This window comes from Mus caroli, unplaced genomic scaffold (genome assembly GCF_978045245.1).
Source record: "Mus caroli unplaced genomic scaffold, Mus_caroli_1 scaffold_2, whole genome shotgun sequence".
Lineage (NCBI taxonomy): Eukaryota > Metazoa > Chordata > Mammalia > Rodentia > Muridae > Mus > Mus caroli.
The window spans coordinates 51554786-51572336 of record NW_028227257.1 but is presented as its reverse complement, the minus strand read 5'-3'; the positions used below and the strand labels follow the sequence as shown (position 1 = coordinate 51572336).

Here is a 17551-nt window from a genome sequence, read left to right as displayed (position 1 = left end):
TGCCTGTTTTGTTTTGTATGGGTGTTTTGCCTGCACATATATCCGTGCACCACATTAACATCTGGAGCCCAGGAAGGTCAAAAGAAGATGCTGGATCTCCTGGAACTGGAATTCCAGATGGTTGTGAGCTATGGGAGTGCTGGGAATAGAACCAGGACCTCTGGAAAAGCAGCCAGCGCTCTGGACCGCTGAGCCATTTCTTGAGCCCCAGGTTCTAATGCCACCAGTCACCCTACTCCAAAGGCCCTTGTTCGAGGTAGTTAGATCTGTGATGGCACTGTTATGGAAAAAGGACATGTTCTAAGCTGCTGGGAACATATCCATTTTCAGAGACATAGTCAATCCCAGACATGCACTGAGGCTCTACCTGGTGCCTCACAGCCTGTGACTCCTGCTCACTTCTCTCCCACCAACTCAATCCCTCCCAGTAAGCACCCATTTGCTTCTTGTTCTGTCAGGGTCACTGTCCCTGCTCAGGAAGATCAAAGTTGCTCGTAGTGGAGAGTTTTAGTCACTCTGTTCATGCTGAATAGAGCCCGTTCCTCCTTGGCTGAGTCTCCTGTCAGTCTAGTCATTGTAAGGCACCAGACGAGCTAGTCATGGATTCCTCTCTATAACCCCATGTCACCTGTGGATGTCACCTGTGGATGCGCTAAGGAACCTTCAGGAAGTCACATGGGCCCTATTTGCATTCCAGTGAGGTGAGTTGGGGCAGACACCAGCAGGCAGACTGCGAGCATGTCTCAATAGCTACTGAAATAGTCCTGATTCTATCTGCTTTGTAAATAGCACTGGGTGCCCCGGAGACTCTGGTGGCTTTGGGTCTCACACAAAGCACATGGTGCTTCATATCAGATTATCACCCTCAGGGCTGGAGCACAGGTCCCCAAGAGCATATCTGATACTGACTCTTATTGATACAGCTTATCACAATGGCCCCCTGAGACTGGGCTAGAGACTGGAGAATGGCCACTATGCCTTCCCTGTTATCCAATCCCGACCTTCTCTGGAGGGACTTTATTGTCTTTTCTTGGGGTTGCGATATAGCTCATTTAATAGAGTACTTGCCTAGCATGCACAAAGCCCTGGGTTCAGTCACCGGTACCACTTAAACTGTCTATGAGGGTCTGAATACCATTTTATACAGTTCCAGTTTTTTTAATCTTATATAAAAACATGAATTAAAGCGAGACCTTCTAGTTCTTCATTCATTTCATTTTCAGGTTCAAAGAGACCTCTTGCTTGGATCAAGAGCTTCTGGGAAGGCCAGCAGCAAATCAGTATGGTGGCTCTGAAGGCCCCTTTCCAGGTAAGGCAGGAAGGACAGCTGGATGGAAGTGTGCCTAGGACATCCTTGGACGCATCCCAAAGCTTTCCATGCAATTCTCTGAGGTCAAAGAAAGATTGCCTCAGCCCAAGGCCAGGACAACAGCCATCTTCCTGAGAAATAATGTGCCCATACAGCCTCAGAAAACAGAATCCACCAAAGTTACTTTGGTATGTGCAGCTCACTGGAGGCTCAAGGTGACCAAGAACTCTGCATCTACCCCTAGGCTAGCACTTCTCATGGACACTCAGTTTGATTAGCTGTGACTTTTGTGTGTGGAGTAAGTCTGAATGGACCTTTAACATACATTCTTGACCCACTAAGTATGCCCCAGGAACATCAGTTTCTCACCACCTCCATAACCAGAGGCCCTTTTCAATTTTCCAAAGAAATTTGATTCCCTATTTACACTTTAGGCATCATGGCTGATCTCTCTTACTCTCTTCAGGAGATGAAATCAAAGTCTGAAACCCCCAAAGGACACCATGCTTCCATCAGGAGAGGTAGACAGGGACAGGGACAGGGACTTTACAGTGCATTGGCTACAGTGATAACTCTCACTCTCTGCCGTTCCTAAACATACTACACACACACACACACACACACACACACCTATTTCAGCAAGACACCCACCCCCTAACACCAATTTCCACTTGAGCCCCAGAAGGAATAGGGAGAGGAGTCTTATTATCCTGGAGGCTAGACACAGGCAGGGGTGGGTGAGAGGAGCTGGGAGCACTGCCTGTCTTTATCGGCTGTACAGGATCTAGAGAGGTGGTCATGTGTCCTCCCTCCAAGTGGCCAGTCTGTTGTGTTCAGAGCTCTGAGCAAGGGTGAGGTTTGTGTTCAGCATAAACAGCAGATGAGATATGTTTGGACAAGTGAGTTTTCATGTTGCCCAGAAGGTCCATGTCTATGCTGGGTGGCAGCATTGTACTCTGGGCCTTATGTTCCCTTCCTCGAGCATGACTGTGAGCAGGCACTTTGGGTGAAGTTCAAAGACTCCCTCACCCCCAAGCCCTGGGGATATGAGATGAGCTACCCAGTTGTCAGTCAAGTCTTAGAGGGTAACACAAGCTGTGGGCTGGGGTTAAAAGCACTTGTTGCTCTCGCAAAGGAAGCCCACTGCATGGCTCACAACCACCTATGTTCTGAAGTCCTCTTTTGGCTTCTGAAGGCACATGTACCCAGAGAGAGCACACGCGCACACACACACACACACACACACACACACACACACACACACACACACACACTCAGGCCCACATGCATATACTAAAAAATAAAACAAAGAAGTAGATAGTGCCAGCTGGGAAGGCAAGATACCTGCCACAAAAACTTTGAGGATAAAACTGCACACAGGTGACTAAGGCAATGGTACCCAAAGGTCGTGCTCCAAAAGTGAGGATTGCTATATTAGTTACTTTCCTCTGGTTGGAACAAGAGCTACTTCATGGAGGCTTTATCTGGGCTAGCAGCTCCAGGGTGCAGTCCATCAGGGCGGAGAGGCATGGCAGCAGGACTCGGGCACTGCATTCACACTCGGGAAGCAAAGAGTTGAAAGCGAGTATTCAGCTTGCTTTCTTTGTTTTCTGCAGCCTGAGATCCCAGGTGGCACGGTGGAATGCTGCTGCCAACATTCAAGATTGGTCTCCCCACCCCTATAAACCCAACCTAGAAACTCCCTCGAAGATGACCTCAGAGGCTCTCTTCCTGGATGGCTCTAAATTCTGTCAAGCTGGAAATGTAGCTGCCACAGTAACTGACTGCCAAAGTCCCTGTTCTGGAGAGAGGGGGATTGAAAGAATGGAGGTGAGACGGAAGGATAATCATGGGGGAAGTTTGAAATGAGTCATTTCCACCTGCCCCCTCCCCCAACCCCCATTGTCTAGATAACCACTGTCACACATGCTATTATGCAATGTCCCACGACTGACAGTTAGGCACCATGGTCAATCCCTGTGTTACCAAGGGCACCTGTAAATGTGTGGATAATGGCAAACTTGAAGATGATCTTTAGGGAAGCACTCTGTCCCCAGCCTTCAATGACACACATGGTCATTTCATAAAGAGGTCAAGGGGATGCCTTTCCAAATTCATGTCTTGTATAGAACCATGAGCCATGGTAGCTGATCTGATACCTCAGTGAAAGGACCGGAAGAGGTTTAAGAAGAAATAAACACTTTTCTCCCTAAGTTGCTATTGGTCATGGTGTTCGTCATAGCAACAGAAAAGCAAACTACAACATGAGCCAAGACTAGACTAAAACATGAGCAAAGGCTAGACTAAACCAGAGATGATAGACATTGGGAAAAAAGGTCACCACCTCAGATACAGAGTAAGGACATGGCTTTATGTGTCCCCACAGGGTGTGAGCAGGCCTTGAGAACCCTGTGGGCCCAGCAGATGGAAATGGTCACCAATATTCTCAGAGTAGCAATCAAGATAAAGGCAGTTGTGCTGAAGTGCAGATAGCTAAATCCTCACCGAGGAGTTGGGAGGACCTCTTGGTAAAGAACCAGGGCTCAGGATATAACTCAGAAACATCTGAAAGTGGTCAGAAAGCTGCCATTGGACCATTTACAGAAGCAAATTCCAGAACTTGAAGGAGCAGTGGTATGGCGTTAAATAGCCTAGAAGCGTGTCAGGGCCTGGCCAGCTCCTGCACATGCTACTTGGATACTTGTGTCTCTAAAAGTCCCCCAAGGATAATTTGGAGGAGTCTGGGACAGTGACAGCACCAGAGCATGGAGCTTCTTTATAATCAATCTAGTCAGATGGCAGAATGACTTCCCTCACACAGACAAGAACACAACAGACCTCCTGTCCTCAGAGGAAACACTCCAAGACCTCAGGGCAGGCCTGAAGCTTCAGGAAGCACCCAACACATGGGGGTTTTTTCCAGAGTGTATCTGTGATTAAGGCTGAACTTATAACTTAGAAAAAATAAGAGACAAATGATTATTAATGAAGTCTCCCAATTAAAACAATATACTGTATAATAAAGTCATCATAGTTCATGTGCACTGGGGCCAGTATTAAGTAAAATGAAGGCTACTTAGACACAAGCACTGGACACTGGACAACCTAGTGGCAGATATGGCAACTCTGAAGGGCCGGCAGGCAGGTAGAATATACAGTGTGGATACTCTGACAGAGGGAATTGTGACTAGGCAGGATGAAGCAGGTCTGTGAGAGTTTTCTTCACACCGCTCCCACCCACGTGTCTGCATGCAGTTTAAAACAGGAATTGTGTATTTATGGCTGTTAACCCTCTGTGGGTCATGTTTGACTGTGGGAAACTGAAACCAAGGAAAACGAAAGTGATGCCGGGGAAAATCGTTGGGGAAAGTACATACACAAACCCAGGAGCTCCTAGCCACACACGAATACGATATTTACATTGTAATTACGTGATTCATCACGCAGTTCAGTTCCTGGTCACACTGACCACGCATCCACTGCCTGGTGGCCACAAGTGTGGTCACCATATCAGGCAGGGCAGACAGAGTGTGGCCGTAGCTGCAGGTTTTGTTGGACAAAGCTGCTTCAAAGGGATTAAGAAGCCCCAGGAATACACTGTCCCACTTCACCAGATACCCAAGAGCTGCTTTCTTGTCTCCAGGCAGAGACAAGAGCCTCCACGTGGTCAGCAGCCAATGGGTAAGGCATGCATAGGCTGTCCCCATCGGACCCTGCTGAGGATGGCTGTAGAGGAAGGTGAGCTCACCATGTCTGAGGGTGGATATATCTCCAGTATCAAGATTGTTAGTCTTTCCCTATCCCAGGTGGGACCAGCCCTGAGTGGGTCCACTAGCCCCCAGTACAGAAGTGGGTGACAGCCACTCCACCCGTGCGGCCTGATTTCTGACATCATCCTGTTACCTAAAACTATCTAACTACACCTGGAACGAAGTGTCCAGTAATGAAGGAATCCACAATAATCAGGTACAGGGAGGGAGGGAAGAGGGGGGTTGCACTTGAAATGGATTCAATAGAATTCAGAGTTAGAGAAGCACATTGTTTCCCAGACTTAGATGTGTACACACCAATCGGATGAAGTATGTAGAGACAGATCCTACAGGGAAAAAAATTGAAGAAATACAAACAGGGCTGGGCGGGTAGCTGGGTTGAAACAGTGCGTGCCTTGCAAACTGGAAGACCTGAGTTCAATTCCCAGAATCGACGTTAAAAGCCAAATGAGACGGTGCACACTCGGAATCCTAGCACTAGGGAGGTGACACAGGTGGATCCTAGCACTAGGGAGGTGACACAGGTGGATCCTAGCACTAGGGAGGTGACACAGGTGGATCCTAGCACTAGGGAGGTGACACAGGTGGATCCTAGCACTAGAGAGGTGACACAGGTGGATCCTAGCACTAGGGAGGTGACACAGGTGGATCCTAGCACTAGGGAGGTGACACAGGTGGATCCTAGCACTAGGGAGGTGACACAGGTGGATCCTAGCACTAGGGAGGTGACACAGGTGGATCCTAGCACTAGGGAGGTGACACAGGTGGATCCTAGCACTAGGGAGGTGACACAGGTGGATCCTAGCACTAGGGAGGTGACACAGGTAGATCCTAGCACTAGGGAGGTGACACAGGTGGATCCTAGCACTAGGGTAGTGATACAGGTAGATTATCTGGGCTCACTGCCAGCCAGTTCAGCATGGTCTTTCAGTGCCAGGCCAGTGAGATCTGGTCTAAAGAAGGAGGAGAAAGGAGAAACAAGAGGAGGAAGAGGAGAAACAAGAGAAAGAAAAGGAGGAGGAGGAGGAGGAGGAGGAGGAGGGAAGAAAAGTAAGCAAACACCACCTAAGAATTGACATCCAAGTTTGTCTTCTGCACACAATGGTATGTTCACCTGCAAACATACACACACACTCTCAAACACACACACACACACACACACACACACACACACACACACACATTCAGAAATGCACATGAATGGACAAGTCTACTCTGAAAGTCCAAGGATAACATGAGGGTCTGCATTGAGGCTCATCCACAGAAGCTAACGGTCAAACCTGTTTGCTAAGGCAGAAGCAAGTTATATACTCATGGCCTGCTATGACCGCTGCTATGTATGCTGCTGATCTCCACAGATCATATGCTCCTTGGATTTCCTTCCCCAAGGCAAAGTGTTTCCAAGGATGATGCTATGATTCCAACAGACTTAGAGGGTATCGTGCTTGGAGCCCATGGCAGGGTTCACTCCAAATATTTTCATTAAAGAGAAAGCATGAATAATATATTTTCAATGGGCATAATCATGAATCCAGTGTGAATGAAGTACATCATTGTACCAAGACAGACATCCTTTTTTTTTTTTTAAGGTCGAGAAGGCTGCTAGAGCTCCAGACATCTCCTCTGCATTATGACAGAAAGAGAGAAGGGAGAAAGATCCAAAAGGTTAAGCCAAAGTCCTTGGAACATTTGGGAGTCCAGAGCAGGAAAGTCAAGGGTCAGAGATGTCAGAGTCCTTTAAAGAGCTTTCCAGCATCCCTGGCAGGCCCACTACTAGTCTTCATCTTTCTGACTGCAAAGGAGCCTGGGAAACAGCCTTTACAGGAAACGTTGTTGTCCCTAACAACAAAGAAGCTGTTGTTGACAGCACAGGAAGAAGAGGAAGGATGTAAGGTAGGAGACTTATCAACAGTCATGTGGGGCTGTGGAGATGGATGGCTCAGTGGTTAAGGGTAAATACTGCTCTAGCAGAAGCCTGGGGTTTGGTTCTCAGTACTCGTGCTGGACAACTCATAACACACCTCTAACTCCAGCTCGGGGGAAATCTGACGCCCTCTGTTGGCCACCACAGGCACTGCACCCTAGGTATGATTTTAAAAATGCTCGAGCCATTTGCATTCATGTCATAGCGTCTCTGTATTGTGAATGGGCACAGGGGCAAACGATTCTCTCCTCTGTGTCTAGGATCCACTTTGTAGAACCTGGACAGTGGTCTCACAGAAAGCAGCAGGAAGCTTTTTGGGCAGAATATATGAAGTGCAGATCGTTTTATCTGTACAGCTATTGAGCACTTGTTTACCTAATGAAGGAACTGTATGGTGGCCCCTGCCTTTACTCCCAGCACCTGAGGAGGAGGCAGGAGGATCATGAGTTTGAGGTCAACCTAAACTTCACAGTGAAGCCTTGCTCTGTTCATGAGGGAGGTGCTTGGTGCCTGGTTCTGTTCTGGGCTCCTTGTACATCCAGTCTCAGACTCACAAAACACTTGGTGTGACAGAGCCTATTATCATCCCAGAGCGTCAGGTGAGGAGGATGCAGAGGACAGAAGGAAGGAACCTCCTCCCCACTGACAGTCTGCAAAGCGTAGGTGAGGCCCTTCTCTTTGGTGACTGGGGAATATGAGATGGTTGCGTAGTATAGGTGCCCCAGGAGCCTGGGAGACGGGAAGCATCCTCCCTGAGTGACTTGACCTCCACTCAACTTTGGGACAGCAGCTCAGACTCCTCCAAGCTGGGCTTCCTTCCTCCAGGAGGACACACCAGGGAGCCTTCCCTCCTGAAGCTTGTTCCCAAGTCAGGACAGGGCACTTGGTCACAGATGACAGCCAAGAAGCTGGTTTCAGGTGACCAGCATGGAGACAAAGGTGACTTTTCTTAGAGCAGCAAAAGAGGTATAGCCCTAAGGTCAGGGGCTCTATTTATTTGAAATTACCTGATTAACCCCAGAGGACCTGATATAGGTGGGTCCCCATCACCTCTGGGGCCAAAGAGAGCCATATGATATGAATGTGACAGGAGCCCTTGTCCTTAATCCTCTTTTTGTGAGCCCTGTTTTGGGGAGTCTCGTCCCCCCCCCCCATCTTCTTTCTCCTATGCATTTGTAGACAGTGACAGTAAAATTCAGTTGAACATGTTTGCTGAGGATTTTAGGGTAACCTTAAAGGATGCTGACACCCATAAGATTAACTTTTTCCCCTCCCCACTTCCTCCTGTCAATGCAATGATGATTCCCAGAGCTTCAGCAGCCTTCCTGAAACTATAAGACAAGTTGGAGAAAGGACGCCAGTGCTACGGATGATGGAACCGAGCAGTGGATGAGCCGCCTGCCTTGTTGGCTCTCCCAGGACAAATCACTTCCTGCCCGAGTACAACTGTGAGAACAGAACCGTTAGCTGTTTGAGAGCAAGTGAGCTTGGCTCCTTTGGGAGTCACTGATATTTAATAAATGTTGCTTTATGTCCAGCTGAATCGCCAGGAGCCTGTGCGAGCCTCACACACTGTAAATTACTAGTGCAATGGGAATATATGTCTTCTGCCACCATTAACAAAAGTTCTTTACCTTTAACATTAAACATTTTCCCAGGGCAGAGTAACACCCCGCCCCTCCTGTCCCAGAAGTCCCCATTTGCATGTAATCAACCTAGAAAGCAAAAGATAAGCTGGGGACCCAAGCTAGATTAGAGATACTGCCTCTCTCACTTCTCAAGCTATACAAAGGACAACCAGCTTTTCATCAGAAAGAATCCTATGAGACCAGCTGATCACTGGCTCCCCTCTCCTTCCTGTGAACCAGTTTCCTTCAAACTTGCTGTCTCTTCTTTGAGAACTAGGATCCAGCCAGAACCTGTGGGGGATCCCTGCCCTTGACCCAGAGAAGGGCCCTCAGGTTCCTGCTATTAGACTAGCTTGGGGGACCCACGACTGTGCCACCCACATTGTGATGGTTTGTATATGCTCGACCCAGGAAGTGGCACTATGAGAGTGTGTGGCTCTGTTGGAGTAGGTGTGGCCTTGTTGGAGTAGGTGTGTCACTGTGGGTATGGGCTTTAAGACCCTCATCCTAGCTGCCTGAAAGCCAGTATTTTGCTAGCAGTCTTCAGTTGAAGTTATAGAACTCTCAGCTCCTCCTGCACCATGCCTGCCTGGATGCTGCCATGTTCCTGCCTTGATGATAATGGACTGAAACCCTGAACCTGTAAGCCAGCCCCAATTAAATGTTGTCCTTTATAAGACTTGCATTGGTCATGGTGTCTGCTCACAGCAGTAAAACCCTAACTAAGACACACACATTACATCCACAATGCTCTAACACAGCCAGGCCAGTTTCAGCTCCTGGAGCTTAAACACTGCACACAGGACTGACAGCTCAAAGACCAAAATGACCCTAGCTCCTTCTGGCCCCCGAGGGTGGGCACGAGAATGTGGCTGGCTTTTGAGACTTTGGCATTGGTAAAGAAATGCAACACTGTGCTCTGTTTGGGTTTCTGGGGGCTTATTTAATGTTTTCAGTATGATGTGTCTCCCATTCACAATCATTTTCAAGTAGCAAGACTCTAGACGAGTTAAGGGACAATTGTCACTGGATTCAGCTGGAAAACAATAGCACCAAATCAAGTTGTGCCACCTTCAGCAGGCCCATGTTTCAGGGGCCTGGGCTTCCTGACCTTTGGCCCAAATGGCCCTGTGTATTACACAGGAAGCCCTATTGGCTACCTGCTCCTGCTCATTTTCCTGTGCTGAATGGATGGGTAGTGGCTCTTTGGCACCTTATACCTTCACTGAGACACTGAGTAAGGCAAGTAACTGTCCCCTTCCTTTGGTCCTGAGGGTTGTTGTGGAGTTAAATGAAGGGCCCATGAAGTGTGGTTGGGCTGAATAAAATGGGAACTGTACTTTTGTAATGTGGTTGATAATAACAAAGAGGAGGAGGAAGGGGAGGAGAAGGCAGGTTATAGTGATAACAATAGTGTTGATCATAATGATGACGGTGAGGAGGAGGAAGGTTATAGTGATAACAATGATGTTGATAATAATGATGATGATGATGATGATGATGGGGAGGAGGGGATGGGGAGGAAGATGGAGAGGAAGAGGAAGGTTATGGTGATAACAATTGTAGTGATAATGACAGCTAAATCCCACAGTTTCCTGAGAGGACCAAGAAGCAGTCTCCATTTGCCTAATAAGCATGACCCTGGTGAGTGCAGAGCCTGCTATAGATTGAGACCTCAAAGAGACCTTGTTTCAAGGACAGTATCCATTCTTGGTGAAATACCACAGGACTAGGGAGCCCAGAACAGATGTAAGAGGCTGGTGACATCTCTGAGGACATGCCGGTCCTGGTGACAGTATCTCCTGGCAACTGGTATATACCCCCAAGGTCTTCCCAAGGCTCAGAGTCATAAGAGTCTCACTCTTCCTCCACAGTGAGGAAGGCAGGACACCAGGCAGGAACTTAAGCTCTCACAGCACTTCCACCAGAAGCAGACAGAGTTTGTGCTGTGGAGACCTCCGCACAAAATGTCACAGGGCAGATATCCCACAATGATGAAGACCAGAGGAGACAGGGCCACAAGTTCCAGGTTAGTCCCAGGTTGAGCCTACCATGACAGCAGGATTCTGGGCAACTTCTACTGTCATCAAGTCTGAAGCACTTTCTGTTTGTCACAGTGCTAGGTTACAAAGGTAACCGTGTGCATCTTTCCCTGGGTCCTGGTAGCCTGAACTCAGGTCCTGCTGCTTGCACATCATGCTCTTTACTTACCATGGAGCCACCCCCTCGATGCACAAACTGTGGTTTCGGGCATCTGTTTTCACACTTGACCTTAGTCTTTTTCCTGCCTTGTTCAATAACTCTCTCCTGATTACTAAAGAGACCCGTCAGTCCATCCCTGCTATTTCTTATGGTAAAAGGCCATTGGCTGTCAGAATCCACATGACTGCCTGACCTCTATATGATGGATCAAAATCAACGCCTAAAACAAAACACAATGCCACCAAGCCATAATCCAGCAATCCTCACATGAGGTTTGAAGACACAAAACCCAGAGATAGGCTCACAGCTGTGACCTGCATATATGTGACGACATGGGAACCCATGTAAGTGTGCTCAGCCCACAGACATACTGTGTCACGATTCTTGATCCCGTGACGTGGCATTTCTCAGGTTACTTGGACAGCTTACTCACCAAGAGCACAAAACCAACTAGGAATGATAGGCTCTCTCTATTGGCTACCTCTGGCTTGTCAATCACTTTCTGTAAAAGTCCTGTAGCCAACTACTAACATGCAAACTATGTGCCTTCAGAGGACTGGAAACTAAGTGGACCAGGGAGAGGTAAGATACTGGAGTCCTGCCTCCATCCAGGCCCTTCCCTGAATTCCTGGCAGGTGCTAACTCCTTGGGCCCCTTGCGCTGAGGTAGACGAACAATGATCTAGAAGTCCAAGGTCTCCAGAAGTAGGTCAGCAGGGCCTGGGGCCCACTGGCCCTGCTTCAGAGCCTCCCTTCTAATCCAGTCTTAATCTTGCTATCCAAGTTTTGTGGCTTCAGGGTGTGGCCCCTGAGAGCTGGGACCCACCCACAGTTATCTAAACACAGATAAACAATCTTCAGGCAGAGCCACAGAACTAGCCAGGAAAAGATTCAAACCCTGTGTTGACCTGTGAAGCCTTTGGCGACTCCTTGAGTTCCGTGTATAGAACTGCTCTAGAAATTCTTCTCAAAGGTATTTGGAGGCTTTCTTTCTCTGAAGCTTGCACTCTGATTTATTTAAGCCAACTTAGTACCTGCCTCTTGTGGAAGCCAGCTTCAAAATTCATATCTCACCCGATTCTCCCAATCATAAGGGTGTGAACTATTTCAAAGGGTGGGGTGCGACTGCGGCTCTAGACTACCCTGGTCCTTCCTGCACCCCAGAGTTCGCTTAACAAACTCTGTGCTCAGTCAGGGGCAGGACCCAAAACGATTACCATCAGCCCAAGCATGCTGAAAAAGCCAAACACAGTATTCCTGACAAGGAGATAGCCAAGAGACCTCTCAGGTACATTCCAGGAGGAAACTGAACGTGTGTGACTATCCTCTTCACAGAGGGCCAGGCAATGCTAATATCAAGCAAAGACCCAAGCCAGCAAACTCCTGTCATGCTCAGAGTGAATGGAGCTGCTCTCAGGGCTCATTCAGTTAGGTTGCTGACTCATTCTTAACCCGGGAAGCCCCACACACCCCAGTGAGTTGCTCAGAACAGGCTCCTGTCTTCCCTGCAGCCTGCTAGGCTGCTTTTTAAGCAAATGATCGCTTTTTAGATTTGCTTTAAAAGTGGCACAGCAGTTACTGTAACTGTTTATTTGACAGTAAAGATGCTTGTAAGAATAGCAGTAACTCAGCCCACTTCCCTCCCCCATCTTCCACCATGCCCTTCCTGGTCCCTAACCTGTGGCTTTTTTCTTTCTGCTTTTGAATACATTTTCCACCTGGAGCGTTAAGAGGAAGCACGGGATGTAGCATGTTCAGAGAAAAGCCAAAATTCTGCCTCGCTGCCATACTTCTTGCCCTGAAGCTGGACAGCTCAGGCCTGGCTGCCTGAGTCAGAGACCAGAAGCTGCCCCCGGGGTTGGCTCTTCCTTCTGCTTCTTAGGAGCGGAAGCTAGTTCAACCTCAGTGCCCAGTTAACACAAACTCACCCACCTCCGTCTCCGACCTTCACTTTGGCTTCTAGCTAGGAATCCGAGGTGGCTTCCTTCCCAGGCAAGTCTCACTCTCTCCTCTGAGACAGCATAATACACAGCCACCATCCACAAGGCACAGCTCAGAACCTTCCTCCGAGAGTCCCACAACAGACACAACAGAGGTGGGCTGGAGGCAGGGGAGCCACTTTTCTGACCTAACAAAACCTTCAAAGTCTGGGAGAAGCAGTGTCTACCCCAGAACACAGCAGCTGTCACAGCTCAGAGGTGCACGGAAAACATCACTGACTGAGAGTACTCACCAGGGAGAAGCTGATAGACGGGTTCGCCTGCCTTCCCAGCCACTGTGCTGTGAAGATCCCAAGATATGCGCAGCTTGCCTGGAAAGCCACTTTGAAACTTAGAAAGCAGACACTGCAAAGTCACCCAGTCCCCTCATTCTCAGAGATGTCCACATGAATAGGAAAAAAAAAAAAGACAAGAAAAGAAAAGAAAAAAGTGCAAAGCACACACCTCAGTCTTCATTGTCACTGGAACCAGATGACTCGTGCTGACTCAGAGCCACCACTTCCTCTCCCGACATTCTCTTCATACTTTGTGAGCCCGCCTGGTCTGGTTCCCAGGGTCTCTACCACCCTTCCGGAAAGAGCAGCTTCCCAGACCTTGGGTGTGGAAGCCCCAGGCTTGTAGCCAGTGATCACCCTCATCAGGGAGGAGACGCTTTGGTTGGAGACTTGGGGGCAACTGAAAATAAAAGGCAGAGATCTCACATACACACGGGTGCTGTAACACGCTGGCCGTCCACAGAAGAGGGAACAACCCATTTTTGCTATTTCCTTAAGGCATCTGAGTTTGCTTGGCCCTCATATCCCCTGTTTCAGTCCATGATTTTTTTTTTTTTCTGCACTAAAAGACGAGTTTTGATCTAAAATCATTATATCTATTCTGAGCTGGCTGTTAGCATGTGTGACTTAGTCTTGCTAGGCTAGATCACAAGAATAAAAGAACCAAGGAGTAAAAAACAAAGTTATGGCTCTCTAACTTTGAAAGGCTCCTGAACGTTTCCATGCAAGAACCAAGAGCCCGCCTCTGTGTCTGAGTTTTCTTTTGAATGATGCAGAGGGCGGGGCTGTCTTCCGAAGCTTCAAGCTTTTTTAAACTATGAGAAGTACTCCAGAGAAAGCGGAACCCATGTACCACTGAGCAGCCTCTGGTGAGGCCAGGTAGAGTTGCTGTGATTGTTGATATCCTTTGCCCACCCCTCCCGCCCCCAAAAGTCAGCACTGTCCAAAAAAAAAAAAAAAAAAGTAGAGGTTTCACTTTTGAAACGTACATTTCAGTATATCAGAGAATCTTAACACAGCATATATAAGAGCAGATATGTGTGCCAGAGAGTCTCTTAAACAGGTTAGGGAAAAGCTAACAGTATAGGCAGGGAGGAGAGTGAATTTGGGGGTACAGGGGCAAGGGAAGAAACTCATCCATTCATAGGTCGAGACCCCTCTGAGGGTCAAATGACCCTTTCCCAGGGGACAACCAAGACCATTGGAAATCACAGATATTTATATTATAATTCGTAACAGTAGCAAAATTCCAGTTATGAAGTAGCAATGGAAATAATCTCCTGTTGGGGCTCCCCACAAAATGAGGAACTTATTAAAGGAGTAGCAGGGTTAGGAAGGTTGAAAATGTTCAGTCCTAAGGAGACGGAGGATTCGGCCTTAGCAACAGCTTGCAAGTACATTGTCCTGTAAAGACTCCAAACACCAGTCCAGCTCCTCCAGGACATCGTGCTGTCTGAGCAGGCTATCTAGCACAGTCTGCCCAGACTTCCGAGAACAGCAAAATATATGAGAGGAAGGCTTTGCAATACAAACCATAACTGATTATCATTAAAAGGCCGATATACTTGGCCCATTTGCAAAATCCAGACAATGGTAGTTCCTTCCTCTGTATGAAAATGAAAAGCTAACTCCAGGGTCTATAACTGTGGTGAGTGTCTCTGTTCTCTTATACCACTGAGCAGGTCAAAGCTGGTATCTGACAATGTGTGTGGTTTGCTGTTGAAAGTTTTCCTACCAGTATAGTATTTGAGTCACGGGCCACAACCAAAAGTCTAGGCTCAAATAGATGACTTGCACACTAAAGAGGTAACCTCTTCTTAAAATTCAGAGCCTATGAATAAAATGCACGACCACAAACCGTTATTTAACAATGCGGACAGTAGTGAAGACAATGTCAGCGTACTGAGAGCAAAGGGCAGGAAGTGTGGAGTTCAGTCATTCAACAAATGTGGTCCAGATGCCAGGCTCTGATGCTGAGCCTTGGGAAACAGCAGGGGGTGGGGTCAGGAGGGAAGGTCCCCTGTGCTCAGGAAGCTTGTATTCTCAAGGGATAGGACAGAAAATAAGCACACAGGACGAACTCGAGATCATGATGTGGTCAGTGTGAAAAATTGCTAGTAAAGTGCAAAGCCATTGAGATGAGTGGGCTGCCGAGACAGGGCTGGGGCAGGGGAAGGAGGCAAGGAAGGGGCTGGGCTGCTGTGCCTGCTGTAATAAGATAGCATGGGACAGGCTGGATTATATGAGAGTGGAGGGGTCTGATTGGAATTTTCCAAGGATAACACTTGCTAAAAGTAGAGCACACGGGAGTCTGGTCACCTCCACTTTGGGTCTGATGAGGGTGATGGAATCCAAGCAATGTGTGCAGTCAGAGGTGTGGGATGGGTTGGGTAGCCCAGTGGTAGGTGCAGATTACTCCAACAGAACTCTTGGGCTTTAGGGCTGAGGAGCAGAGTGGTGCCACCTGCTAAGAGGGGGAAGGTTGAGGGAGTCGAGGGAGGAGACAGTCCAAGTGAGGAAGACATCAAGAACACCGGCTCCATTTCAGCTGCCGTTTGACTTTGCCTATCAGATGTCACATGGAGATGCTTAAAAAGATGTTGGTAGACTTTAAATGCCGGGAGTAGGTTTGTGTCGAAGATTTCAGAGGTGGTGATCTAAAGGTGAAGCCAACAGCCTGGCCTGGAGGGGAGAGACGCATAGAGATGAAAGATGAGCAAGGCGGTTTGGACCCTTGGCCAGTGAGCCTGGAGGAGAACCAAGAAAGCCAGGGCTCACAGCCAAGGGCTGGAGTTTTCAGGAAGGCAGAAGAGGCTGACTGGCCAGGACTCCAAGGAGTTCCCATCAGTCGGAAACAGGGTGGGGCATATTGGCCAAGGCTCAGGAGGCCATGGTGACCAGGTACCTGACCTGGCAGCCTCTGTGACCCTAGACACAGCTTGGCAGTAAGTAACTGGGATCAGGGTGAGCTCAGCCAAAAGAGAGGGAGCCACACCTACAAGCAGCACCCTCCAACGCAGCATCAAGGAAATGGCAGCATCAAGGAAATGGATACGTGGCACTTTGAGGAACAATGACATCCAGTTAAATGGCAGAAGCTATGCATGGTACTACACACCTATAATCCCAGTATTGGAGAGAGAAAGGCCCGAGGTTTGTGAGTTCAAGGTCAGCCTAGACTACATAATGAGATTTTTATCTTAATCAAATACCCCATCCCTGGATTTGGATGCTGTGGCTGCCCCTGGTTGTGTGTAACTCGCGGTCCTGTTGGTCTATGGATAAGCTACAGCGCTAGGAGTTCGCTATCAACCAGGGCATCGCCCACTCGTCAGTGTTCCGGGTTTCCCTTTAGCCCTGCAGACACCATAGCTCTGCTCTGAGGTTATTGTTCAGATTAGGCATCTCTGGCTCAGTGAAGACAGACTGTAATTTTGAAACAGGAAAAATGTAAAGTAACACTGTTTCTAAGAAGCCAGTTGCAATTCTTACTTGGGACTGACAGATAAGCATGTGGGCAGCTTCTCTCAGTTATAACCAATATCTTGCAATGCCTTCCCATGACATGATATAAGTACCAAATTGTATAGGCTAATCTGTCAAAACTATTTTTATAAAAAACATCTAGAACCTCCTTGGTCTGATGCAGACTGCCTTGAGATGGCATGGCACCTCTTCTCTGAGACAACAGCATCTTAACCTGTAGATGAGTCCTTTCGTTAATAGCAATATTAGCTGAATTTTCAGTTCTCATTGTTCATAATGGCCCTAATGACTCCCTCGAACGTACCTCCAAGGCATACTTATCTCAAGAACTCTGTTTTAATTGCACTGAGAGGAAATCACACTTGCTGTGTGGGGTGGCTGGCAGATGGTTGGATTCCATCTAATCTGATTTTGCCAAAATTCATTCCTATTCATCGCGGAGGGCTTTTAGTGGAAAAGAGAGTTTCAGTTCTTACCTAAGCAAGGCCACTCTGACTCCAAACCTGAGAGGAGGTGCCTAGGGAAGCACTGTGGGCCCTGAGGGTCGCCCTCCCCTCCCCAACCCAGCCCCTGCTTTCTAGGCCTTGAAACCTCCATTCATTCTCCTTGGTTACCCCTACCCCCATCCCCAGGCTCCCCTGCCTTCTCTGAATGGCTTCTTTCACTTTTGCAGTGACCCAAAGCCACAGCTCTGAGAAGACCATTCTCTGGCTTTCACATCTGCATAGCATCTTGAGTGTAGGTGGGGTGGAGGTAGAAGGAGTTGTCCTTGAATCTAAGAGACTAGAGTTTGGAACTGGGCTCCCAACCTAGTGGCCTTGAAGATGGGCCTGTAACCCGTGTAAACTCAGGATGTGTAAACCATGGCCAGGCACACTCCCGTGAATACCCTCATCGCAGCATTTGGTGAGATTAAAGGTTCAGGTTAGTGGTTGAAAAAGAAGTCCCTTAGTCAGTA

General features: G+C 48.2%; 1 long non-coding RNA gene across 1 annotated transcript in view; it reads right to left on the bottom strand.

Annotated features, from left to right (window-relative positions):
- Positions 1–13476, bottom strand: part of LOC110289897 (uncharacterized) — a 66054-nt gene extending 52578 nt beyond the window's left edge. The window contains exon 1 of the long non-coding RNA XR_015044516.1: positions 13066–13476. This is a non-coding gene — a long non-coding RNA (uncharacterized LOC110289897). The remainder of the gene's footprint in view (positions 1–13065) is intronic.
- Between the last annotated feature and the right edge of the window lie 4075 nt (positions 13477–17551).